This window comes from Nipponia nippon, unplaced genomic scaffold (assembly GCF_047370975.1).
Source record: "Nipponia nippon isolate SJK-2023a ecotype South Korea unplaced genomic scaffold, ASM4737097v1 scaffold_2, whole genome shotgun sequence".
In the NCBI taxonomy this organism is placed as follows: Eukaryota; Metazoa; Chordata; class Aves; order Pelecaniformes; family Threskiornithidae; genus Nipponia; species Nipponia nippon.
This window is the reverse complement of record NW_028262336.1, coordinates 107,284,899-107,311,149: the sequence shown is the minus strand read 5'-3', so window position 1 is coordinate 107,311,149 and position 26,251 is coordinate 107,284,899. Positions and strand designations below refer to the sequence as shown.

At 40.2% G+C, this 26,251-nt stretch overlaps 1 long non-coding RNA gene across 1 annotated transcript in view; it reads right to left on the bottom strand.

The window, feature by feature from the left end:
* Positions 1–235: 235 nt before the first annotated feature.
* LOC148055907 (uncharacterized) overlaps positions 236–26,251 on the bottom strand; it is a 36,605-nt gene continuing 10,589 nt past the window's right edge. Inside the window, exons 2-3 of the long non-coding RNA XR_015704851.1 lie at positions 11,906–11,958; positions 236–1,907 (exon numbers count right to left, since the gene is read on the bottom strand). This is a non-coding gene — a long non-coding RNA (uncharacterized LOC148055907). The remainder of the gene's footprint in view (positions 1,908–11,905; positions 11,959–26,251) is intronic.

Sequence of the window (26,251 nt, the reverse complement as noted above, 5' to 3'; positions counted from 1 at the left end):
CGCTGATATACACATATATGTACACACGTATGTTAAGTATATGTATGTATGTATACGTACATTAAGTATATGTATATGTACGTTAAGTATATGTATATCTATGTATATGTATGTTTTTTATATATATACATACACATATGTTGCTCTTTTCCCAATAACTCAGAGCAATTAAAAAATGTACTTTGTAGTTGGAACATGAGATTCAAGAAATAGCTAGAACAGTTTTCCTCTAAAATTTCATTTTTTTACAAAAATCGTTTTTATTCTTTTGCCAACATACATTTCAATGACATTTTAAAAGTAAAAATTTTCCATTTCAGATTTTGTTAATGGCAAAATGTTCATTTTTGACCTTGTTCTTGATTTAGATAAGTTATATTCAAATACCAATTTTAAAATACTGTTTTCCACGCTGTCTGTAACATTTTAATGCAAGCTTAATACTTACAGAATAATCCACATGATCAAAAATAAGGAAGCAATCACTAATTGAAATGAAGCTTTTCCTTGGTGCCAAACTGAAATGTTTGGAAAAATGTCAAGGAATCTCTGACAAGCATCAGTGAGGACCAGTGGTGGGAAAGGAGCTGCAGAGCTGGCGGCTGCAGTGGGTGCCGAAGCCTCTTGGGAACCCAGCTTCAGGCGGGAAGCCTGGAGCCAGGCTTCCCATCTCCCGGTCAGCCAGGCTGCTTGTGCTTCTTGAGGGCACGAGACCTTCCTGAGAGACCTTTCCCGAGTCTGGATAATGACCTGTGAGCAGAGCTAAACTAGCAGACGTGGGGAGAAGCTTGCATCCAGCCAGCCCTGCTTGATCCAGGAGGAGAGCTGGGAGCAAAACTGTTCTGTGCATCCTAAGGGACTGTGGTCTTTCCAACAGGTACTTGCACAGGACTCCCAGCCTGATCCCTTTTTGTGGTTCCCCTTCTTCCTGCAGTAAAACACTGCTGGCACAAAGCCTTTTGCATAAACCCCTTCCTGTCATGTGGGGAAGTGTGACTGCTCCTTTTGGAGCACCTTGACAAAATCCTGCAGGCATCGTTTTTAATTGTCATTTATGAGTGACTGGCAGATGCCAGGGTAAAGGTCTAGAAAATGATATTGTGACATGGCCCCAGGAGTAGAAGGTCTCAAGTGCAAGGCTACAGGGCACAAATCATCAGCCAGCACTGACCATTCCTGTATCTTCCAGCGCTTGGGGTCAGAGGCTCATAGGAAAATTCAGGCTGGAAGGCACCTCAGCAGGTCCAACCTTCTGCTCCAAGCAGGGCAAGCTGTGAGGTCAGACCAGGTTACACAGGGCTCGTATTCAGTCTTGTCATACTTGTACTTTCCTTCAGATATTGCTTGTTTCCAAGCTTCTTTATTTCACCCAGTTTTACAGATCTGCTGCGTTTATTGTTGCCAAGGCTGCCCATTCTTCTGGACTACCTCAGTGCTCATGTTGCCAACACCTTTTGTTGTTTTTTATGAAGTGCCAGAACTGCAAACTGCTAGATTCTGGCCTCTGCTCTCAGAATCCCTCGTCCACCTGCCATGTCAATTGGATTACTGAAATTCATTATCTGGACAACTTTTCTGTGCTCCCCTGATGATGTTGGCTCAAAGAAAAAGGTGGCAGAAGAAGTCATTTTTAGGGAGCAGGTGTTCAATGGCAGCTCGTGTAACCTTTTAATCTTGGGGCACAGGTTCATATGTGACTGTCAGTAGAAAATATAAGTTTTTTGTGGTAGCTCAGGTGATGAGCCAGCCCACTTTCTTACTTTCCATTAGCCCTTCTTGGTATGCCTTCTGTGCTTCTGCGCACTTCTGCACCATGTGCCATGCACTGGGCCCCCTGATAGCCCACGCTCTGCTCCACCGCAGCCAGATTTGGGCTGTGTCCCTTCCTGCTCCCTGTGCATGCACATCTGCGAAGGGAGAGACAGAAATAAAAACATGCAATGAAGTAATTTTCTTAATAGCATGCATTGTACATTTATCAATATTTTTGTTCTACTAAGCTGAAACTAGGTTTCCTTTTTTTTCCCAACTTTTGAGGGATTATGCATGACGCTTTGAACATTAGATGCAGTCAATATAGTCACAAAAATAGGTACCGAAGTTGTAGTACAAAATACTCCCACAAGCTTGTTTAAATGCAAAGAAAGCCTTACTCTTGAATGTGAAATCTGCTTTTCATAGCAACGAAACAAAGGGAGTTCACAAGTCTCAGGTAAAATGTAACCTTTAAGAAAGTATAAAAAGAAGTGGAAGACTGTCAGTAAGTGTCCTCAAAATATCTGTTTGCAGATTAGATGTGTTCAGAGGACCTATGCATGGAAATCAGTGATTTGTAGGCTTCTCTCCAGTACAATCTACTCTCCTATTGCCATTACAATAAGCACATCCACTTGAAAAGTTCTGATGGAAAAATATGCATCAGAAAAATACGCATCAGATAAATGTAGTTTAGATACAATGAAAGCATTTCTGCTGAAGCAACTTAATGTAAAAAAAGGAAAAAAGTTGAAACACAATATTTTGACTGCCCCACTTTGCTTCAAAATACAATAACAATTTTTGTGCCATTACTGTTAGTTTATCTGTATATATGATGTAATATCTTTATATATATAAAGTAAATTCTGATGAATATTATACAAGTGTAAGATGATACTTTTTTGATCCAACTTTCTGAAAGTGTAAGGTTTCAGTGTTGTAAAAGCAAATGCTAAGTCCAAATGAAAATATATTTTAATTTTGTTTCTACGGAAACATAGAATTTTCAGCTTGGCATCCAGATGTGGAAGAAAACCTGCTAAAAACAACCAAGAAGAAAACTGGAATTTCATGTGCAAGTGGATACCTGATTTCTGATTAGTTCTAGCAAGCTTCTGCAAGATGTTGGAATCTGAAAAAGTCTGCATTTCTCAGCTGTGCCAGCAGCAGCAGGGCTGCACAGATTGTCCTAGCAGCACTAATTGCCCTGATCTTTCCATTTTGGCTGCCACTTGCTGTCACCCTTTGAGGAGCCTCTTCTATCTTTGCTCTTGGCAACAGTAGTTTCCTATAATATAAACTCAACATAGATGAACATTGTATAAAGCATAGCTGATGAGCAAGTAGAAGTATTTGTTCCATTTTAAAGAAGGAATGGATTTTTTGTTTCCAATTAACTTTACTCCATTATTTATCACAAAGCCTGTGCCTGAAATTTTTGCATCAGAAATTTAGGCAATTCAGCCAGTGGATTAGACCTCAAATTCATTTATGCACAAAGCCTTTAGGACCAGAATATTGAAATGATCTCTTGAAGATAAAAGCTCAAGACACAATGAGCATGTCCTGCTGCCTAACTACACGCATTTCCAAAGAGAAGAAAATTTCATGAGCAGCTCATGAAACTACTTCTACAAAGACACTTTTCTTAGAGGATCATGGGTAGAATTTGACAAAAAGATAGCTACCTTTTCTAAATGCATTTTCTTTGAGATAGAAAGTCACACTCTATACAAGAAAAAGGAATTGGTGTCAACCAAGATGAATAATATAAAACTTTGATCCCAGGTTCAAACAATACCAGTAAAACTGCTGTGCACTATATTTGTAGTGTTAGTGCCATGACAGTGAATCCTTGATTTTTGCAATAATGTAGTAATTTAGGACATTTCTTGCAAAACAAGAGCTGTTGCTAAAATGAAAGTAATCGCCTATGCCCACTATTGAACTTGCTGCTCTTCAAAATTCCCTGGCTAAAGTATTGATGTGCCATTAATCATTCCTTTTCTGGCTGACTTTTTCTCTTAATTTTGGGGAAAAAAGTTGTAGCTTTCCAGGAGTTAAGTCCTTAGCTGGTGTGTTCCATCATTCCTTCTCTGCAGTTTTCCTAATTTTTTTATTAATTAAAGAAAGATAATTATAAATTACTATATGCTGGACTAGAGCCAGAAAACATCGTATATGAACTTCAGAGTATGTAAGGCAGTCAGCAGTATTTCTCTACTTTCATCATATGATTGTTTTCCCTTTCATTGCTGCCAATGCAAAATTCCCGCTCAGTTTTGTTCAAGTAAAGCTGTTTTGTGTGCACCCAGGTGAATGTTTAAAATCAGGTGTAAAGGTTTATAAACACAAACTGACCTTTACCTGACTCTAGGAACAGACTCAGCAGGAAGGAGCAGCTGGTTTGTGTGTGCATGAAGCTTTGAGGACATCAGGTCTAGGCACTGAATAGAGATGACAAGGGTCAGGGAGGAAGATGGACAAGGACTAGAGCTTGGAGCAGTTATAAAATGGTGACCTTGCAGGAGCAGGAAGCTCTTCTGAATGTCTAAAGAGATTTTAGGTGTAAAATTCAGAAGAGAAACAGACAGAATGGCTGACCAACATATTACTGAATTTATTACTGAAATTACTTGCTGCACAAGCTTCCTGTATCCTGTGCTACCCAGGGCATTGCACTATGTATTTATGTCGCATATTCTAAGAATTTCACTGAGGCATCAGGGCTAGAATTGGCATCAGGGAAGGGCAGGGACATGGTGGGGAGGCATCTTGGTGTCATTTATGCCAGGTTGATTGCATTGGGGTGGGTTTTCAGCAGTAATCACAGTAGCTCATTGTTTTAATCTGGATGTGTCAAATCTGGAGCTTTTGTGTCTCAGCCACCAGAGAAATAATTTTCTCAAAGGATTTTACTCTCACCTCAGTTGTGTGTTTGATCCTCAATAGACAATTACTGTGTCACCTGCTGTGTTTGCTTGGTGACAGAGACAAATAGATGAATTTGTGCCCTCTCAAAGGGAGCTTTCCCTTCTCTGTTGCAAAACTTCTCTTTTTCTGGTACACAGTGAGCCCTACAGACTGAGACCAAAACAAATCACACCTCTCTGCCTGTACAGAGCAGTCACATCTTGAGTAGAAGAGGAGATTGGGCTGAGGCAGCTGTACAGTGAGGTTGAGACTCTGATGGTGTCAGCGGAGATTGGTGCCTGCCTGCCTGATATTAAAGACCAAAAGTCTGTTGGTTTGATATTACATTATGTGCTGTGACAGCCATTTCCAGTGGCTCTCCACTGGCAGACAGGTATTTATGGGTGTATCCCATCCAGGCAAACTTTCTGCCACTGGGATGTGTAGTCCAGAGTTTATTCAACCTCCTCTCTTTCTCCCTAGCAGATATGTCTCTAGTTTCATTAGGCTTTATGTACTTTCTGCACTATAGAAAAGGGTTAAAAGATGTGAATTAAATGCATTATATCTATTACAACAGTGCATGACTCTTTTGAACCTCTTTTAAAATTCTTTCAGATCTTTGTGATCTTTTGGTATTAAAGATCCTTTTAAGAGTCCAGCTATTTTAAATTTTTTTTTTCTCCAACTTTTTGTTTGTTTTTCTTTGCTAAATTGAAAACAATTAATAGGATGAAAACTGTAATAAATGTTTTAGTCAGTTAACAAAATTGCTACCACGTGTGCTTGCCATTCTTGGAAAGCCAGGAATATCAGCGAGCTACCATCTTGGTCTAAGATTGGCAGTAAAAATTGGCAGTCAAAGGATGCTCTCAGGTGATGGAGGTTGCAGGTTTTTTGAAGGATGGGTGAGAAAAGTGAAACTTTATACATACATACCTTGTCTAGCCCTACCTATATAAAAGAGAGGTTTAAGCTAGTCATTACGGCTACCTCTACTCAAGGGGAGAAGGGAGAGAAAGAGAGACATTAGCATCTCCAGAGAGCTGCTAATCCCATCATAGAAAAATCAGTGTTACAGATTTATGGACTGAATTGATGGACTGCAGAGGGAACTTAGTTAACAAGCTGTGAATCCCATCTAAATGGGTACCAGTTATTCCCACTGCATGTGGTAGACTGAGTAGATTACCAGATGATTGTTATTTCTGGAGGCAGATGTTGGAGCAAACGATGGGAGTCTTCAGAACATAATAGGGATTACTGACTGATAGAAAGCTTTCTAGTTATGGAATTCTTCCATTGAATAATTTTTAATGCATTAGAGTCTCCAAACACCTTGTCAAAATCTTACAATAATTAAATCTGAGAAACAGAGGACATGAAGTGTACAGCTGAGGAAAAATGTATTCTTTGCTAAAAAGACCAATCTTAAAATTTATAGGTCCACATAGTTATCCACTGAATTTTGGTAGGTTTTCCTGTCTCTTCCTGAGCATGCCATATAATAACATGCTTTTTAATACTGGCCTGAATTATTGCAATGTATTATTTAAGGGCCATACAGCCTGCTTCCAATTACGGCAGCCATTGCAGATGAAAAAATAACGTTACCAGTGCTACACTCCGTAATGAGAATGTGAGAACTGGAGAGGAGGGGGAAATGAGTTTCTTCTCAGATTTTTTATTACAGAATACCCTCTTTTGAAGATCTTACTTCTGGGAGTCGCCCCAGGGAAGACTAAACACCAAGTGTTGGGACGAGCAGCGTACAAAAAACTCACTAAGAACCCAACCCTTGCCCATAAAATGACTTACTTTAGCTATTCCAGAAATTAGAGATGCTACACACAAACTAGATGGGGAAGGGAATGGTTGTTTACTCATCCTAACAGTCAGATAGCTCTGATATATGAGTGATCTTGGATACAAAGTGATAAGCACAGGCATTAGTCAAAACTACTTAGAGTTGCAGGAAACCTCATGGAAGCAGGAATTACTGCTATTGCCACCTGTCACTTCCATTCCTTCAAATTGGGCATGTGTAGAAACAGCTGTCAAAATAAGATTTAAGTACCTATGGAAAATCTAAACCTGACTGAGGTAAATAAAATAGCTACTTCTGTTTATTATTGAAATTGCCAGCTGGGAAATTGGCCATAATCATTTGGAACAGCTACAAATTGGTTTCATATTATGGGAGTGAAGTGGGAGATAACTGAACCACCAGTTCAGCTGGAGGAAGAAGTGTGAACTGCACGTCTGGCTCAATCTGTGCTAGAGTCACTCATGCACGGACTGGCCATCACAAGGGGATCCAGCTTAGGTTTAGCTTCAGTGGAAATCACTAGCAACAGGTATTTTCTCATACTCAGTTACAGATGCCTCAAGTCGCCTTCTCATTTGGTACCCATCTTCTGATAAATGCTCTGCAGTGTGTTTTCCCACATAAGTTTTGATCATGCAAAGTCTGCTCTTCACCATTTTTACAGTAACGTCTCCAAATAGATACTTCCACCTTCACTGTGGATTTGCACCATTTTATATGAAAGGAGAATCAGTCCTAGTAAAATCACTTTCTCTGCTGCACACTATGCCTTTGGGTGCCTGTCTGTATGTAGATTTGTATTTGAAGTGGGCAACTTACCTCCCCTTTCCCCACCATGATTTAGACTTTCAGGGACTTTGTGGAGAATGGATACCTGGTGGTGGCTGAATCTTAACAGCAGCAATGACCAGATCCACACCTCACAAGTCCTGCTGTGGCCAGGCTTCTTGGTGCCACAGCCCTGCTCCTCAGCCTGCCTTTCCCTCCATCCCTACTTGCCCCTGTGTCCAAGTCACCACCTTCTCCCCTCGTAGTGATTTCTCCACGCTTGCTACTGCAGGTAGGCAAAGGCAGGGGGCTCATGCAGCCATTTGGGTAGCAGCCAGATGCCACTCTCCAGGGAAGGGAGCTGGCTCAGCCAGCAGCATCTCTGGGGCTGCCCAGTGGACCATGCTGCTTTAGCTTTCAAGGCTTTCTGTCAAATACAAATAAGTAATTCTTGGACTGCAAATCCAAGGCACGCTGTGAGAAGGTGTACAACTTGCTGCCAGCATTGGTTGTGGGTGTTTGTATGGGACATCAGTGGTGGAGGTAACCTTTGGAGACAGGCGTTCCCCTCCTCTGGCTGGATATGAATATAGGACTTTCTGCCCCAGTGCTTTTACAAGATGTGAGTGGACTGGATCCACATGAAGATAGGTCCGTGCACTATATGGTAAATAATACAGGCTTTTTCTGTTGCTTTATTGGGTGAATAGAATGACTTGGACTAAATTTCCCAGGCAAACTCTTATAATTTAAAAGAGGTGCTTTCTGTGGACATTTTGAACTGAGGTTCAAGTCAAGTAACTCAAAATTATTTTTGCCATTAAATTTTGATATAAGTATACCTACAGAAAGTGAACAGTAAATGACTGTGAACTCAGTCAAAGCACATTTATTTAATAAAAACATTTCCTGAAAAGATTCTGTGGTATTCATGCATTAAATATTTCTGAAGCTTGAAAGGAGCTGTAATGGAAAGGGTGACATCAAAGACATTAACAATCCCCCCAAAGTGAGTTTGGATAATGTAATTGAGGTTTCTCAAATTCTTCGCTTGGAAAAAAAGGTTATTCATTCTGTTTTCTTCCTTTTCTGAAAGACTATATTATCATCTCATGATGAAGTTAATCATCTGATTTTTATTTTGTTCGGTCACTGTTTCTGTGAACAACATGAATATCTGCAATCAGGAAAGTGGTATTTGTAGCAGTAAAGACTAAATTATCCTTGACTGATGTTGACATCTGCTGTATCAGCTGATGCTATTCCTCCTGAGTGTGTGTTTAAAAGGACTGTCATTTTCATTATACTTCCACCTATCATAAATTTGTGTCATCTCATAACAGAATTACAAATTCTACTTTCTCAACTATCTAACGGTTTACCATAACTCATTTTGGATACTGGTTAGCTGACTAGCAAAATCTAAGACAACAATTAACCTTTTTCTCACTTTTTCCTTATCTAATCTTTATTCCTGCATTTGCCTATACTTTACAGCTTATTCCAATTACTTTTTAAGCTTTCGTTGCTCCTTTCTTACTGTCATCACTGAGGATTAATTGGTTCACAAACCAGTGCCCATCCACATTTCAGTGGCTATAGCTTCAGTAACTATTTGTAGGATTTACAGCCCTACCTGGTACGTACAGACTCATAGAATCATAGAAGAACTCTGGTTGGAAAGGACCATGAAAGACGACCTAGTCCAGCCTTTTGTGGTGAAAGGCAGCCTAAATAAGATTATCTATCACCCTCACCAATCACATCTTAAAAACCTCCAGCAATGGGGACTACCACGTCCCTGGGGAGGTTGTTCCAGTGATTGAGTGTTCTCAGCGTAAAAAAATTTCTTTCTTCTGTTGAGACGAAACCTCCCTTGGTGCAACTTGTAGCTTGTTGCCCCTTGTCTTCTCCATGTGGCTCCTTGTGAAGAGAGAGCTTCTGTCCCCTTTGTGGTTGCCCTTTAAGCACTGGAATACTGTGATGTCATCCCCCCTGAGCCTTCTCTTCTCCTTCAGTCTTTCCTCATAGGGCAGGTTCTCCAGCCCTTCAACCATCTTCATGGCCCTCCTTTGGCTCTCTCCAGTCTGCCCATGTCTTTCTTGAATTGTGGAGACCAGAACTGGCCACGGTACTCCTGCTGCAGCCTGACAAGCACTGAGTAAAGTGGGATGATCACATCTCTGTCCTGTTAGTAATGCCCTTGCAGATGTGGCCCAGGAGCCAATTTGCCTTCATTGCTGCAGCGGTGCACTGCTGACTCATGTTCAGCTTGTTGTCCACCAGGACCCCCAGGTCCCTTTCAGCAAGGTGCTCCCCAGCCACACAGATCCTAGCCTGTACTGGGCTCTTTGTTTGTATTGTCCAAGGTGCAGGACACCTTGTCTTTGTTAAATTTCATACAGTTCTTGCTAGCCCACTCGTCCAGCCTGTCCACACCTCTCTGTAAGATGGCTCTCCCTTCTGATGTGTCCACCTCACCACCCAGTTTCTTGTAGATCGCTTTTTGCTTTGTCCCTATTGGTGACACGTGCTTATGCCAGGCACCCATGGCTTCCCTGGAAATGTTACTGAGAGAAACCTGCTGCAAACCTGCATGCTGGTGTTCAAGAGTCTGGTTGCAAAGGTGTTACTGGCTGTAGCTGTGTTACTGGCACAAAGTCAATAACAAATTTAGATGAGGAAGGGACAGAGAACTCCCAAAGATGCCTTCTCCAGCCACCAGTTCTAGAGATGACAAAGCAAACCTCTTCCCTCTCTCCCTACAGCTGGGCTGTGGCCTTGGTGACTGTCCCATTGTGAGATGCTATAAAGGTACTCAAGGTGAGGGTCTGGTCTTGTGTGCTCACTGCAGAGCCCTGGAGGAACTCATTGGTCATTTAATGATTTACATATGCTTTATAATTATTTGAAGGTCTGTAGACCTCCTGACATTTCAACAATAGACCTTAGGAATGGAAACGTGAATGCACAAAAGGGTGGATTCACTGGTCCTGAGCAGAACTCATGACTTTTACTTAACATTTCTGATTTGTCAACATATCTACAGCACCCGGGACTGATTGGATATTTGTTCTGCAATTTTTTAAAATTCTGGTCACCTAGTAGGTGTCCCAAAGGATCCAGAATCATAGAAATTTTACATAGTATTAGGGAAGAATGCACATCTTGTATGCATTCTTAATACATTAAAATAAACCTGGAAAACAGTCTCACATTTGCTGTTTTACACTCATTCATTCAACAAATACTGAGGCTTACTTTAATAGAGCTTGATGTTTCCATAGTTGTTTTCCTTTCCTCCTCCTTTTGTGCAATAAATCAGTATTATAATGATGATTACAGCAGCTCTGGAAAGTGTGTGCATTGGAAAGCAAAGAAAAATGACAGATTTACTATTTCTCATGTTCTGCACGATTCATTTGCAAGCTGGATTGAAATGCTAGAAGTGGAAACATAATACAATGAAAATTTAATCAAAAAGTTGCTCCAAATCCATAATAAAAGTAAACTGGAAATAGTAATTGGGAAGACAGGAGCAACTGTTGGCTTTTGCAGAAGGAAGCTTTTCATACTCAGAAATGTGCAGTTTTGCAGGTTTCGCCTCCTTGACCCCACATGTCTTGTTGGTAGGTAGTGCTGAAACTTCGGCCTTCCTTTGCACTCCGAGACCTGTTCCACTGCCTGGAGTCCACAGGGCATTTACACCTAAGAGAGACATTGCATCAAAGGCATTCAGCCTTCCTAGGACACTGATTGATCTCCTCGGCACATTCACAGTCCAGTATGTACAGTTACGTTTCTCATATTTGGGCCTTAAGTTTGTCAAAACAGGCTTAGAAGGAGTCAGAATTCTCTTTTATTTAAATTTGTTAGGTTATCTGATTAAAGGCTAAACACTATAATCCCAAAGGCCCAGCGAGGATCAGAGGATGACTGACAAGGGGAAACCCCCACAACCTGCCAAGCGGAGATGGAGCTCACTGCCCCAGCTGCTCCCCGAGGCCATCCCAGGGGAACGATTCAGCCAATGTCCCCAGTGGGAAACTGCCAACAGGAGTCAAGAAAAGAATCGCTCCCCCAGAAAGCCATGCAAAATAAAGCGGGTTATTGCCTCAAGGGGAATAGGACTTGCTATTGCACGCAGGGGCAAGAGAATTTGGGGAGGGCATAAAACTCATTATAGAATATTTTAATGGTTTTGTGAGCATTTGTGAAAATTATGATTAGGTAAAGGACCAAAGGTGGGGAAAGGAAGGGATGAAAGCAGACAAGGGAGAAATACATGACAAAATAGGGGGGAAAAGGAGATAAAATTTGCTGGTCACATGTAAACAAGGACACTGGTCTGGATGTCTCTCTACCTAGGCAGCCTGTCAGTCTTCTTATTAAACTATTCCTATTTCTGGCATGTATGTGCTCTCTGTTTTCTGTGTGTGCCTGTACGTACATGTGTGCACGATCCACTATCAAACTGCAAGTCAGAGTATCTGGAAAGCAGGGTAAGAGGTCCAAGTACCAGTCACTAGGGAGACAACTTATTTCATTTGATGTTAGTCTACAGCAGTTCGTATGCTAAAACTATATTTAAGCATAATCACACTGAGATTAGTTTTTAAACAGTAATTAGATACTCACACTTTTGAACATAACACCTTGATGTCTGCCTATTTATAACTTCAGTTTGGAGTCTGCAAAGGAAGTAAAATAAAATTTTCATTATCATTTCATGTAGATTTCAACATTCCAAGAAAGCTGGAAGCTGACTAAATGGCTGCAAAATTATATATTCTGTTTGTAACTCATTGTCAGAATTGAATGCTTTACATTCCCCAGGACCACCAGAAACATTTTCCTGTAATGTTCAAAGTCATCTGGAAAGTGTTTGTAAAGCTGAAGCATGTTTAGCTGCCCGACGTGCCAGCTAGAGAGAAGAACTCATCTTTTGTTCCAGATTTTTTGAAAGAAACTGAGAGAATTCAGAGATGCAGCAGACACATACACTACCCAAAACACCAGGGCACTGAGTTTATGAAATGGCTGCTGTTCTCCCTCCTGATAATATACTGTTGTTATCTCCATTTGCCAGGACATTTTTGCCATTTTGAGATTAAACTTGCTTCCAGTTTTCTGACAGATGTAAATACCTTCCTTTATCACCTTGGGTCTAAGGATTTCAATATCTGATGTTGTTTTTAAAAGTGCATAGAAGATATTCATAGCTTCCTGTAACACATTACACTTTTAGACTGTATCATCTGAAGTTTTCACTAATATGAGGGGACCAGGTATTTGCACCGTAACTCTGTCTTGTTTGTAATTGTGTCATCTTATCACTCAAGATTATGATTGCCCTAATTTTCTTTGTGAATAGTATTAATATTTTTGAGACCTAGAAGTAAAAACTAAAGACCTGCATAGATATTCATTTGACTGCCATTACTTTGAACCACCATTTAGGCAATATCCCTTTCTTTAGGAATAAGTACCCAAGTGCAGTGTGTTCTAGGATTCTGGCACCAGCCAGGAAAACCCACTGTTTTGTTTTGAATTGTATTATGTTTGTGAAGTTATCACAAACTTTGTTAAAGATGGCAAAATCCCCTGCTGTTAGGACGTCAGCTGCTATATGAAAGAGACGAGCAATACAGGGAAACATGTTGCAAACAACTATGTACTCAAATAGGACTTTTAGCAGGTACCTGACCATACGATGAGAACCAGACATGCATATACAATATTTCTTCCTAATACGCTCTGAGCTTCCAACTGTTTCAGCTCCAGGGACCTCCTTAAGCTGATGTGGTTTCTGTGTAGTTAGGAATCCGCTAACTGTCTCTCTGAACCTATGTGAACTGTTGCTATCCTCAGCAACCTGAAGCAAGTTCAGAGATTTACTGCATTTTCGATTAAGAACTCTGTGCATGACTGCCGCCTAATCACGGCTGAGCGACACCCGGTTTTTCCAGCTACTGTCACCCAGAACAGCAAAAGCACCATAACCAGAGCATCGTATGCAATTTCTGAAGTACTGCCACTCCACTGGATATTGCACACTAAAAATCATGCAGTTCCTGGAAGTCCTTGCAAACTTGCTGTTTCACCAATAATTCAAGAAAGCTGATAACTTTATAAAGAGTTTGCTTTTTCTTTTTTGACTATGCTTCATTTTCCAGTGCTCTGGAAGGCATTCCTTCATGAAGCGCTGAGTCTCAGTGTAAGGGAATGCATGAGGTGCATATTTAATTTGAAAAAGCAGAAATAAAAATACATAATACACAATATAAAATACAGAAAAAAAAATACATAACACATTCAGGCCAAGCATGTTGCCACTTTGGTCTGTAATTTTTATTTGTTTCTATGTTTTTGCTGCATCCTTTAGTTTGATGTGACTTGCAGATACGTGTACTAAATCTAAGTTTGCTTTGCCAGCCACAGCAACACTACAGTATTTGTGCCTTAAAATTTGTCCTTCATGCAATCTATTTCTTCTGTGTTTTTTTTTTCTCCCATTGCAAATTCCTTATATGTTGCTCATGACTTTTTTGCCTTTTGCAGAGCCAGACTCAGAAACCAGCACTGCACTTTGTCATATTGTCCTCATCCTTGACATGATCTTGTCTCCTCTTGGCTGACTTCAGAGTTTACAAGATAACCAACACTCTTCAGAAAATGAATTTTTACAAAAAGAAAAAAGAAAAACTACATCTGTTTGTGCCCACACATCAGACTTCTTTGTCAGCCACAGTCCTCTGTTACCAGGTCAGTCCTGTCCTATGGACTGTCCAAAGGCTAGAGAACTTACAGCTTCCAAAGTCCTGGTCATCATGCCAGGAATCTGGTTGGCCTGGACACCTGGAAGCCTCATGTTCCTCAGCTAGTCACTGTCTTACAACTTGCTGTTTCCAGAAAAAGTTATTACACCACCTCAGCTCTTCCATAAATTTCTTTTATGGTATTTTTGGGAAAAGGGGTTGAAGATTAGTCACAAGTTGGGATGTGACTGCAAAAACATCTGGAAACTGCTGGTAAAGTAACAGAAGTTAGCTTTTTCCTGGCCAGCTGTGTCATGTGTATAATTTCAGTTGTTTACAGTACTGAAATTTATATCTAAGTCACTACCCTGAACGGTCAGCAGTGGAAGACAAGCACTGTTTTGCCATAATTTAGCTGCTGTATGTTAGATGTCCCCATAAGGACAAGAAAAACTGTGCTCTGATGTGCCTGTTTCTTTTTACTGACCATAAAGGGAGCCAGGGATGACCAGCTCCAATGCAGACATGCACATTTTGTTAGGTGAATTCCACCATTGCTTCTCACATTCAGCCCATGACATGACCTTAATACGTTACAGTAGTCACTCCCAAACAGAAGGATCCTGACATATCACAGTGCCTCTTGATCTTATATATATCTTTGCCATGAGCGCACAGCAGTAACAGGAAGGTGCGTTATCATGTATGAGATAGCATCTAAGTGTGCTACAGTCCATTTATTTGAGGAGTAATGCTAAGCTTGTTTGGAGAATAGCCAGAAAAAGATTTCCTTTACATTTCCCCAGCAGCTTGCTACTTTCTTATCTGTGTTATCATAAATCTATAGAAAGCTCTTTATAGGAAAATACACAATAAGGACAATAGATATTATCTAAAATAGCACAGCAAGGAGCAACAATGAGAGTGAAGCACAGAAGATGGTTTTAAAGCAATGTTCTGCTGATGCAAAATTTGCAAGGCAACTTGAGCTAAGGGGGGCAGGCAGCGGTGACCAGCAGGGCAGCTAAGAGCTGTTCCTGGCAAACAAAATATTCACCTCCCTTCTCAAACAGTGGTGCTTGTTCCCTTCTACACCTCCATTAATACTGCTGCCTCCAGAAGAACTGCCCAATCTACCCGGGCTTACTTGGCTGCACTTACTGCCAGCATCCCACGGTGATGGGACTGCAGACAACTTTTGAGAGATCCATTTTCTTTGCTCCTCAGGCATGCAACAGAGAGTGGCCAGAACATTAGTGCAATGGATTCACGTTACTGAAGTGACATGAACACTAACATGATTTAATGCTTGAAAAGTACATAACTGGTTGTAAAATGTGCCAATTTGATATCAATAGATCTTAAATGTGTATTTAAAATGAAGTGCTTTTGAGACTGAAGTGCTTTTTGGGTCACAGCACACGTTGAAGGGCTTTAAAAGGAATGTTTAAAAGGCTTCTAAATCAGTGTTTTAACCATAAGCATTGTCATTTAATTTAGATTTGGGCTTGAACCAAAAACCCAGCATCCAATTTTGCATGTCTTAAATTTGAGTCCCTTTCTGTTTGGTCTTCAGTGGCCCTCTGTTTTTATTAGCCAGGAGTCTGGCCCCAAAAAAGTTGGGTTTGGCTAAATTGTAGTGGGGTATTTACTTTTAATAAGTATTAAGGTGATTAAAACAGTATTGCTTTACTGTATAACCAAGTACTCCTAGGCTGAGACCAATTGTGCCTGTCTGTCTTTATTTAGCTATCCTACCTAGAATGCACAAATAGCCATAGAACCATGTCACTGCAGAAGAAGGCATTTCTTACCCTATTTTCTTATTTCTTTTTGTATAATTGATTAGCTGTAATGCTAAATAATATCAAGGAGCTAGTGAAAATTTTACATAAAAGACTTTCCTGTAGGAAAGTGGGATCTCATTGAAATTTTCTATTAGAAAGAATACTCTTTCCACAGACATTTCTATCAGGAAAATCCAAATGACATATTGTCTGTGTCAATCTTCATGCCCACCTCAGGCACTTCAAAATCCTGTACTCATAGTCCCATTTCTGCCTTGACTCAATTTTCCGTTACGTGCCCATGAAATGATCGGTCCCCATCACGCTGGACTCAGCGCCATCCTCCCAGCTTGGGAGGTACCGCAGAGGCGAGGCTGCAGGTGAGCCCACAGCTCACCGGGGAAGACGTGCTGCAGGAGGAGAACAAGGCTCATGCATTCCTGAGCCATGTTTCCTAGAGAGCAACATGCTGGGTCTAGAGGATGCAAAAATGTTTTCTAAAACAGACAACGTTAAAATGTAACTGGTTTGATGTTTCACATATGAAAGCAATTAGACTTTTAGTACATTAAGTATTTCTGTATTTTGACTTTTGTCCTTGTGACAGAAAATCAAATACAAAAATATTGACATGCCCCACACAATGGAAATCCGGGAAGGGCTAATCTCATGCAATGGTATCTTTGCTGGAACACTGAGGATATTTGTTAGCAATATGATATCTGAGACCTAGACAAAACCTTAACAAAAGGCTGAATTAGATACAGACTTGCTCTTTTTGCCTGTCTTATTCCCACCATTTCTTCTAATTTGAATTTGGGCAAGCTAGAGCATATAAACAACTGGTGTGCAAAGCTAGCATTGACACTGGTACCTGGACCTTTTGCTTTTGTTGCCAGGGACAACAAGCAAATGTTGAAAATAATGGAAAAATGATAAAGCACATGCCATAGGAAGCGTTGTGGTAATGGAAGGAACTCTACTAAAGAGGTCTACACGAACACATCAGTGGAGCCATTGGGATAGGACTAGAGTCAGCTGCAGTGTGGACAAGGTAGGACATCAGAGGCAATGACACACCACCTGTGGGGCACAACATATGAAACTAATGAAGATGGAAGGGGAATACAGATCCTTTTTCTGTAAATAATGAAGAAATTTCTTCAGATTTGGCATATGCACCATTTCTCAATAAGCTTAACCATATGGGAAGTTTGATGCATCTGTGTTATTTCATTACTTAGCTTATTTGAGGTACAAATAGAGTCTGACACAGATGCTAAATTTCTTAGAGGGTTCAGTTTTCATTAATCTTCATTCTTAAACTATCTAGCAGATTGAATTGTAAAATGTCAGAAAATTCATTTAGTTCACAAAAGAGTATTAATACCGTAAGGTGAGGTTATGTTTTATTTCTCACACATAAAAGAGAGAATGAATCTCTATTTTAAGCAAAAAATTGTTATACTTCTATAAATCTGAATAACCTATCAACGGAGTCATGGTTTTACTTCCACAATTATCTGAGGTTGATGGTAAACAGCCAAGATTTACTCTTGGAAGAAGTCAAGCTGAAAAGTCCAGATTCTTCTGCCGAACAAGTCAAAGCCATTTTCCTTTGGATTATACAATCCACACATAAACAACCTCATTTTATTATGCCTTCTTTTTTTCACTGTGTACTCTCACTTGCACTTTGCAGTCATATTGCATAATAAAACTGCAGAAATTCTGCGTCTCCCACAAGTCAGGTGTAGGATCGTTAGTTACCACCACCTCATCCTCTTCACTGCAAGGCACCATGACAGACATACAAATCTTTAGAAGAAAGATTCTTAAGAGTTCAATTTTTCTGAAATTCAGACCAAGAATAAGAGATTACATGACTCTCATACTTTTGATTTTGTTTTGGGTTTTTTTCCATGTAAAAGGTGCTGAGTTGCCTGGTTTCTAAATTTCAGACTGGTTTTGGGATGTTCTACATCTCTTGCCAATGAAAGCAGATAAAAATGAAAATAACAGAAGGGAAGATTCAGAGACACTTCAAGTGATAAGTCTTGTTTAGCCAATATGCTTCATTTCTTTTCTTTGGCCCTTATGGTAAGAAGACACAGTGAACAGTTGCAAATTTTGGTCTCAAGGTGATGTGTCCCCATATGTATTTCAAGGAGGACAAAGAGCTTAAATCACCTAGTCCAACTGCCTGACCACTCCAGGGCTGACCAAAAGTTAAAGCATGTTATTAAGGGCATTGTCCAAATGCCTCTTAAACACTGACAGGCTTGCGGCATTGACCACCTCTCTAGGAAGCCTTTTCCAGTGTTCGACCACTCTCTCGGTAAAGAAATGTTTCCTAATGTCAAGTCTGAACCTCCCCTGATGCAGCTTTGAACCATTCCCACACGTCCTGCCACTGGATACCAGGGAGAAGAGGTCACTTCCCCTCCTCAGGAAGCTGTAGAGAGCAGGAATAAAAGGCTTTATGGTCATATAGAGAGGGACAACAGTTTGCCTTCTTAACAGGCTGTGACTGACCAATAAATGCCTACAATGGAAGAAGGCTCAGTAGACATGGGCAAGGACGATGTGCCCATGAAGCATGGAGAATAATGGAGGGTTGTGACTGACCACAGCTGTTGCAAAGAAGCTGAATTTATCTCAACACAAAGGGACCAGAGGGTGGCCTTTGCTATATATAGACAAACACTCATGCCAGTTGAGTGGATCAGCTGAATATATCACAGTTGAGTGGATCAGCTGATGGCATAAATGTCCCCGAGTTAGCCAGACCAACATAGGGGGAGTGAACATGTGGCTGGGCTCAACACAGAGTATAAAAACTAAACAACTAAGAAAAGAATTTGAAGAGAGCAATGGGCTTGAGCTGCCTTCATCCCACATATTCCTTCTCAGTGACTGGGGACACCCAGCATCCTGACAGCGACCACATTATAGAGAGCAGCAATGGGGATCACATTGGTGTTGTGATTGAACTGAATATTGCAATTGTCATATTTTGCTAAGCACAATTTACATTTGTATTACGATTTCAGTATATTTTGTGTCATTCTGCTAAATCAGAAATCCTGTGTGACATCAAATATCTTCAATTAAATAAATGTGATATTAAAATTACACTCTCCACACATGGAATACGTACAAGAACCTGATCAGAGAATATTAGACTCTGACACAGACTTATTGACATGTGCATTTGATGCCTGTGAGTCTCTGACTATGAGTCTCATTGGGGAGGAAGGGGTGTCAAACAAGCAAGAAACTGGTGGAAATGGGGCAGCGCCAAACTGGTGGAAGTTTTAAAGAAGATCTGGTGTTGCTTGGTCATCTACCTGCAATAATTCATATTTGTCCCATTAAAGAGAGGATGTAAAATTCCCTGAATTGGCAAAAGATTTGCTAACAATGTAACTGTGATCAGGATCTGGTCCATAGCACACAGTGAATGCTTTGCAAAATAATGAAACAACAGTGGCAATATGAGATCTTTTGTGCAATGAATCATATTGGTATTGATCACTGCTGTAATTTGTCATGCCTGCCATGCTTCCAGAATTTGCTCATTGATGTACTCTGTTGGCAAAAACAGAATATTGATCATTCATTATTATGGAAATTTGCAGAAAATCTAATTGATATAAAATGCAGCACATTCTTGTGTTCAAAGCCATGGAAAACAGAAAGATCACAAACAGAAGGAACTCATTTGTTTCATGCATATCCAGGAGAGAAAGTTTCTCTGCAGTCTTCTCATAGTCATTTAAAAAAAAATCACTCAACTGTAGAAACCAACTGAAAATAACTAAGAAGAGAGAAAAAAATACAGCTCCTTATACACAAAAAGAGGTGCTGCTAAGGATTTACTTAATATGAATGAATTTAAAATTTTCCAGCTTTCTTCTTTTTTCCATCTCCTGACAGAGCTATCTTCATAGGACTTTTCACACGGACTTAAACTTCAGGTCTAATAGATCCAAAGCCCTTTTAAGTGCTAATAGTTTTCTTTGAACTTCAAAGAGGATATGTCTACAAGGGGGTACTGTATGAATTTATAGTAAAGCAAGAGCTAAAATATATTGAAAACATAAAACAGTAAACAATGGAGTATTGTGGCTAGCTTTTAAATGAGAAGTTAGTAGCTGAACAAATTTAAGAAATTATATCACTACATTGTGCATTTTATAATAAAATAATGTCATTTTCCAGAACTTCTTTAGGGCTTAATGCAATAGAGATATGGGGTTGTTACCAACATAGGCTACATTGGCTGCAACAGTCACGGTACCATTGCCCCTGTGAAGCAAAAAAGCATCTTTGACAGATGTCTATACAAGAAACACGTTCCTGTTCATGTTTCAGTAGAATGTTAAATTGTCATCATTTTGAATGCTGGAAATTATTACTATCTAAATTATGTGTAGCCATAACCTTGTTGTAGAGCTATGAGCTTTGTGAAGTTATTACAAGTTAAAAAAAGAAAAAGATCTTGTCATGATTTACCTCCAGTTATTTTGAGTACTGCACTATGTTGAGTATAGTAGGACTTCAAGTGCAACTATGCTGATTAAAAATCTCGCTACCTCTCTCTTACAGAGTGATTTCTCTGGACGTTCAAAATTATGATAAATTGAAGAAGATCTATGTCAAACATAACCTCTTTTTTTTTTTTTTTTTCCATTTAGAAGCAGGTTTCTGTGTGTAAAGAGTGGATACAATAACTAGGACTCATAAATGCGGTGCTGATTAATTTACCAAAAACTAGCAGAGGACTTTCAGCATCTCCACAGTCTGAGTGCACCTCTCAGTGCTACCACCACATCTTGGTTAGATGGCAGTAATGATGTTGCACAAGAACAACAAGATGTGGAGAAGTCCTGAACCATCATGTTTAACTGAATACGACTTAGAGGGCCAGAGACAAGAGCAGAGATGTGAAAAGGTCATCCCCACAGACTGCAAATAACCCTGCTGCACACATCACACAGAGACTTCAGGGAGAAACAGCTGTAAGTTCAGAGGAGAGACCCTTACACAATGGAAGTTCAGGAGGATCATGAAATATCAATATGCAGTTTTGGTTTATTTGTTCTTCCTCTGATGATGTGTTTGCATGTTTCTTGAAAGAAATCCAAATGAAGTATAGAAAACCCTGCCATAAGCTTCCTGATGTGGGGGAGATCCTCCAAGACAGAAAGAAAGACTACCAGTAAAAAATGTGAAAGATCATAGACTGCAATTTGGTGATGTTTAAATAGACATCTGTGGGTGTAAAGTTCTGTTTTAACCTAATCTGGGGCAGGTGCAATTTTCTGTAGACAGTTGCTATTAGCACTAGATTCAATAGAGAAGGTAGGATGAAGGAAAAGAAACATACACCATGTACTGAATGAAACCATGGTAGCATACAGGAATGAAAACATGGGAGTTTTGGTAGCATCCAGACTGTAACAGAGCCATGACTCAGAAAGACAAAATGCTCAACTTGACTAGATAGGTTTTTTTCAAAACATGTAAAATGTTTCAAGCATTTTTTAAAATAACATTTAGGTCTAACCTTTTATGGCACTATTGCAATGATAAAACAGGAAATGAAAAGAAGCAGTAGATCAGTCCAGTTTACCAATCATAACACATTTGTTTGAGGTAAACATTTTTAGGGTCTAGTAAAAGCATGGCTCCTGCGAGACTTCTTTTTCTGCGCACTTGAAGGTTGCTCCTTTAACAGATTTTGATGAAAACAGGGTTTTTCTTAATATTAAATGTACACTTAGCTTTTTGCTACTTTTTTTTTAATTTAAATATACATCTCATGCACCATCTTAATTTTTTCTACTTTTTTGATTCAGCTTCTTCTCAGTTATTTGAGTTTTGTGATTTCTGATCTTGCCAGTCGTTCTGCAGCTTTTATTTTGTAAGGCAGAAACAACCATGACTAGGAGAAAAGACCAGTAGTTTTCCACATGTAGAGCCTAGGAGAGAGAAGGATAAAAAAACCCCAAACCAAAAACCAGAATATTTGCAAAAGGTAGATTAGGAGTGTGTGAACAATATACAATACTACTATTGGCTACGTACTGATAGTGATATCACCGAGAAGTTCATTGGCACGTTCTCACAGTATATCCAGGAGGTTGCAATAGTTAACGTTGTGCTAAAAATATGCCCCCGAACTTCGTTACAGCAGTGTTGATATGATTTACCAAGACAGCACACACACCTCTGGCATTCTGTATGGGGTAAATGCAGGCATATTATTGAACTCTGGTCAAAGCCCAGTACGAAAGCCTACCAGCGAGTACTTTCTTGTTTTTCTTATTTTTGCTTTTCAAAGATGAGCAAGAAATCCACAGCCTGACTCTGTGTCCCTTAAGTCTGCCTTCCTCTTTTTTTTAATTGTCTCTCGTAACTACCGCCTTTTATGATATTTTCTACCTTCTCATCTTTGACAATTAGTGGGAAATGAAGGCTTACTTTTTTTTTTTTTAAAGTGGCAGGTTGCTAACTTATTCTTTTTGCAGTTAGGCAGACTCTACAGGCTGTTTGCGGTTAAGTGCTTCTGCAGGGCTCACGCTCTGCTCCTAAGGTGCAAGTATATTCCTAGGTCATCTTCCCCTTCCCTTCTCACCGTCCTTGCTTATATGTGATGCTTTCCTGATGGATTGCCCTACATACAGATAGGAAATGCCTTGGAGAAATCGTTTCCCTCTGTCTTTGTAAAATGCACAGAACATTTCTGGATGCTTTTGATAGGTTATTCAAAAAGGAAGTCTTAAAGGCGCAGGAGCAGGCCGTCCCCACGTGCCATAAGATGAGCAGGCGGGGGAGAACACCGGCCTGGCTGAACAGAGAGCTTTAGCTGGAACTCAGGAAAAAAAGGAGAGGCTACCACCTTTGGAAGAAGGGGCAGGTGACTCAGGAGGACTACAAGGATGTTGTGAGGTTATGCAGGGAGAAGATTAGAAAGGCAAAGGCCCAGCTAGAACTTAAACTGGCCACCACCGTTAAAGATAACAAAAAATGTTTCTACAACTATATCAGCGACAAAAGGAAGGCCAGGGAGAATCTCCCTCCTTTGTTGGATGCAGAAGGTAACCTTGCCACGAAGAATGAGGAGAAGGCTGAGGTACTTAATGCCTTCTTTGCCTCAGTCTTTAATAGTCAGACTGGTCATCCTCAGGGTTTTCAGGTCCCTGAGCTGGGAGATGGAGACAGGATGCAGGATGAAGCCCCAGTTGTCGAAGAGCTGGCAGTCACCGACCTGCTCCTGTACCTGAATGCTCACAAGGAAGTGGTTGAGTCCCCATCCCTGGAGGTATTTAAAAGATGGGTAGACGTGGTGCTTGACGACATGGCTTAGTGGTGGACTTGGCTGTGATAGGTTAATGGTTGAACTCGATACTCTTAAGGGTCTTTCCCAACCTTAACGATTCTATGATTCTATGATAAGCAATAAATACTATTGTTTGCATATAACTTTAGGATACAGACTGTGATCATTTACCATTCGGTACATGTATTATCTGTTTGATGGATGAGCAGGATTTGCACGTCAATTCGTCAAACCATGAAGATTTGGTCTTATTCCCATTGAAATAGAGCTTACTACTGATGTCAAGCATTCTGTAGCACTGTATTTGAGCTGAATGGTCTACTCAGATTTATGAAACTTGGTAAACAAATACTCTATAAAAACAAGAAGCATGAGGGCTCAGTCTTGCAAGGATTTGAGCACTTTGGTTTTGATCCAACAAAGCACAGAAATATGTACTTAGCTTTAAGCATGTTTATTCCCCAGGGTATTCCTATGCACTTTAAGTTAAATACCTGTTTAAGTGCTTTACTGGATCAAGGCCAGAGTATTTTCAGCGTATTTTAAGGTTGAGTTCTTACATTAGACTTTTTCTCTGAGACCTCAAAACATTTCACAAAACACACCAAAGACAATTCCTCAAAATAATAAGATGAAATACTGTCAAAGGACAGAAAATTATATTGTTCCCCTGGGTGGGTACAACATTCCCATCCATAACTAAGGCTCTTAGCTTTCTAAATCAGTGACAGAAAAAAAATATCTATTTTTGCTCCATTTACTAAAAGATGCCCTGCTCCAGTAAACACTGAAATGAATGAGTCATGTGAGAAAGGCAGGCTTTAAAGTAAGCTACAATGATGAAACTAGCTATAGGGGCTTTGTTGTTTGTTTTGTTTTCTCATGACTGGATGCAGAGGGATGTGATTTATTTCTTTAGATGGGAAGAATTAAAAACACTAAAAAGATAAACTAAACAACATTTATAATAGATGCAGTAAATTGTCTTGAGAGAAATAACAAGGAGCTGTATAAAAGGTAAGATCCTTGCCTGGGATACTGAACTAATAGCAGTAATGTATGTTAACACTGCACATATATCTCACTCTGAATAATTACATTATAGTGACATCAAAAGACCCTATCTAATTTCTTTGTCCAAGCAGCACAAACGCCTATGGAGAATTAAAATGTACTTAAAGAAAGTTCTACAGCACATTTGCCCAAGAAAGACAAAAACAAAAATAAAAACTATTATTTCTCCTCCTTTCCTAGAAGGCGTCCCTCCACCCTCCTGGACTAGTTGTTTACCAGTCTGAAATGTTGGGTTCACCTCAGGAGGTCCATGCGAGCCTTTGGGCAGGCCTCGCCACACTCTCTTCTTCCAGTCATGCCCCCTCCCAGCTGCAGAGAATGGGATGTTGTGGAGAAGCCCCATGTTTCAGCCCCCAGAAACATCTTAGGAGATCTGCTTGTGGGTAGCCAGTCACTCCACCTCTTCCCTTCTATATATTTGTCAATCCAAAATAAAATTAAAAAACAAAAAGAATGCTGACTAGAGATTAGAAGGTGCAACAGCATGAAGAGAATCAATGCCTGAGAAGTCTGTGCAAATGAAAAAATATGTCTTTGAACCTTCACAGTTTTGTCAAACGGAAATAACATTAACCCAAAATAACACATATGTCAAATCTCATTCCTTCATTAGAGTTCTAAAATGGCAATCGCACATTTATTTTTCATAATAGGAAAGGTATTTTCTTTTCCCCTACATTTCATCATCATTAGAAACAGAACAATTCTGGCTCAGCCACAGCAGAAGTACCTTCACAAAGTAAAGATGTCAAATTTCAGCCTGAGCAATGAATACCAGAAAAGCTGAAGGTACTTAATAGGACCTCATCAGAAGGAAAACGAGAAACCTTAATGATTAGTTTCTTAAAATAATCTTTAGAAAAATAAGCACCTAGGACACAGAACCTAAACTTCCAAGTTGTCAGCTCTGAATAACACCAAAGCAGTAACTTATCCTCTCACATTTGTATCACAAATTTCCAGCTTGACCCAAACGGTAAGGGCTGTGCCAGAGGAATCTTGTCCTTTTCAGTTCAGCCAGCCTTTGAAATCACTGCCAATTCTCAAGGCCACCTAATTTTCCCTAGTTCTTCTCCCATTCCCTCAGGATTCTGTATTGCCTCAGGACAGAGGAGAGGGGGAGAAGTTCTCGCCCTTCATCCATCTGGTCCTCAGCTGAAATCCCCTCCCAAAGCTGGATGTGGAAGAGGAGACTGAGGATAGGTAAGGTAATTTCAGTACCAATGCTAACCCTCTGGCTGCATGAAGAGTTTTGGATCAGAGCCATATTGCAGTGTTGGAGGGAATGCCTCAGTTGTCTCTGCTTCCACTGGCCTGGTTCACTTTACAGAGTGGTTCTGGTGTGCAGTAAGTTGATTTCTTTTATTGGACACAAATCTCTTTACTCCCTTTATGCACCTACCCCTGAAGGAGACACAAGGGTCTCTGAGCCAGTGACTGGCCCTTCAGACCAGTTTGAAACATATATGTGCTGGGAATGACTAATCCACGGAACCAGACTAAATCTGAGGCAGAATAAAACCCTACAATTCACTCAATAGAGATTATGGAGCCTCTGCCCCAATCCCTCAACATACTGGTGCCCCAAATTCCTTGCTAACGTAGAGGTAACCACCCAGAGCTAGTCTGGGTGTCTCACTACAGTACTGCACAGTGTGATCAGTCACAGGCAGACGTGCTTGGAGGTCGTTATCACCCGAGTCCTCAACATTTCCCACTGACTACCTCAGAGAGGTTCCTTGATGTATATACTCATTTTTGGCAACTCAGTGCAGTGCGCTGGCTGTTCTGGATCTCATTCGGATACATTTCAAATTTGTCATGAATGGCACTGTAATCTCCTGTATCTCCCACAGGATTTGGGATCTGTGGTGAGGGGACCAGATTACTATGATGCTTAATTGCCAGGTGCCCATGCCCTTTCTAGTTTATAGACCATGGTGGCAGGTGGCAAACAATAATCCTGATGTTTTGGAGTACATGTGGAAGGCAACTCTCCTAAATTATGATCTTTAAA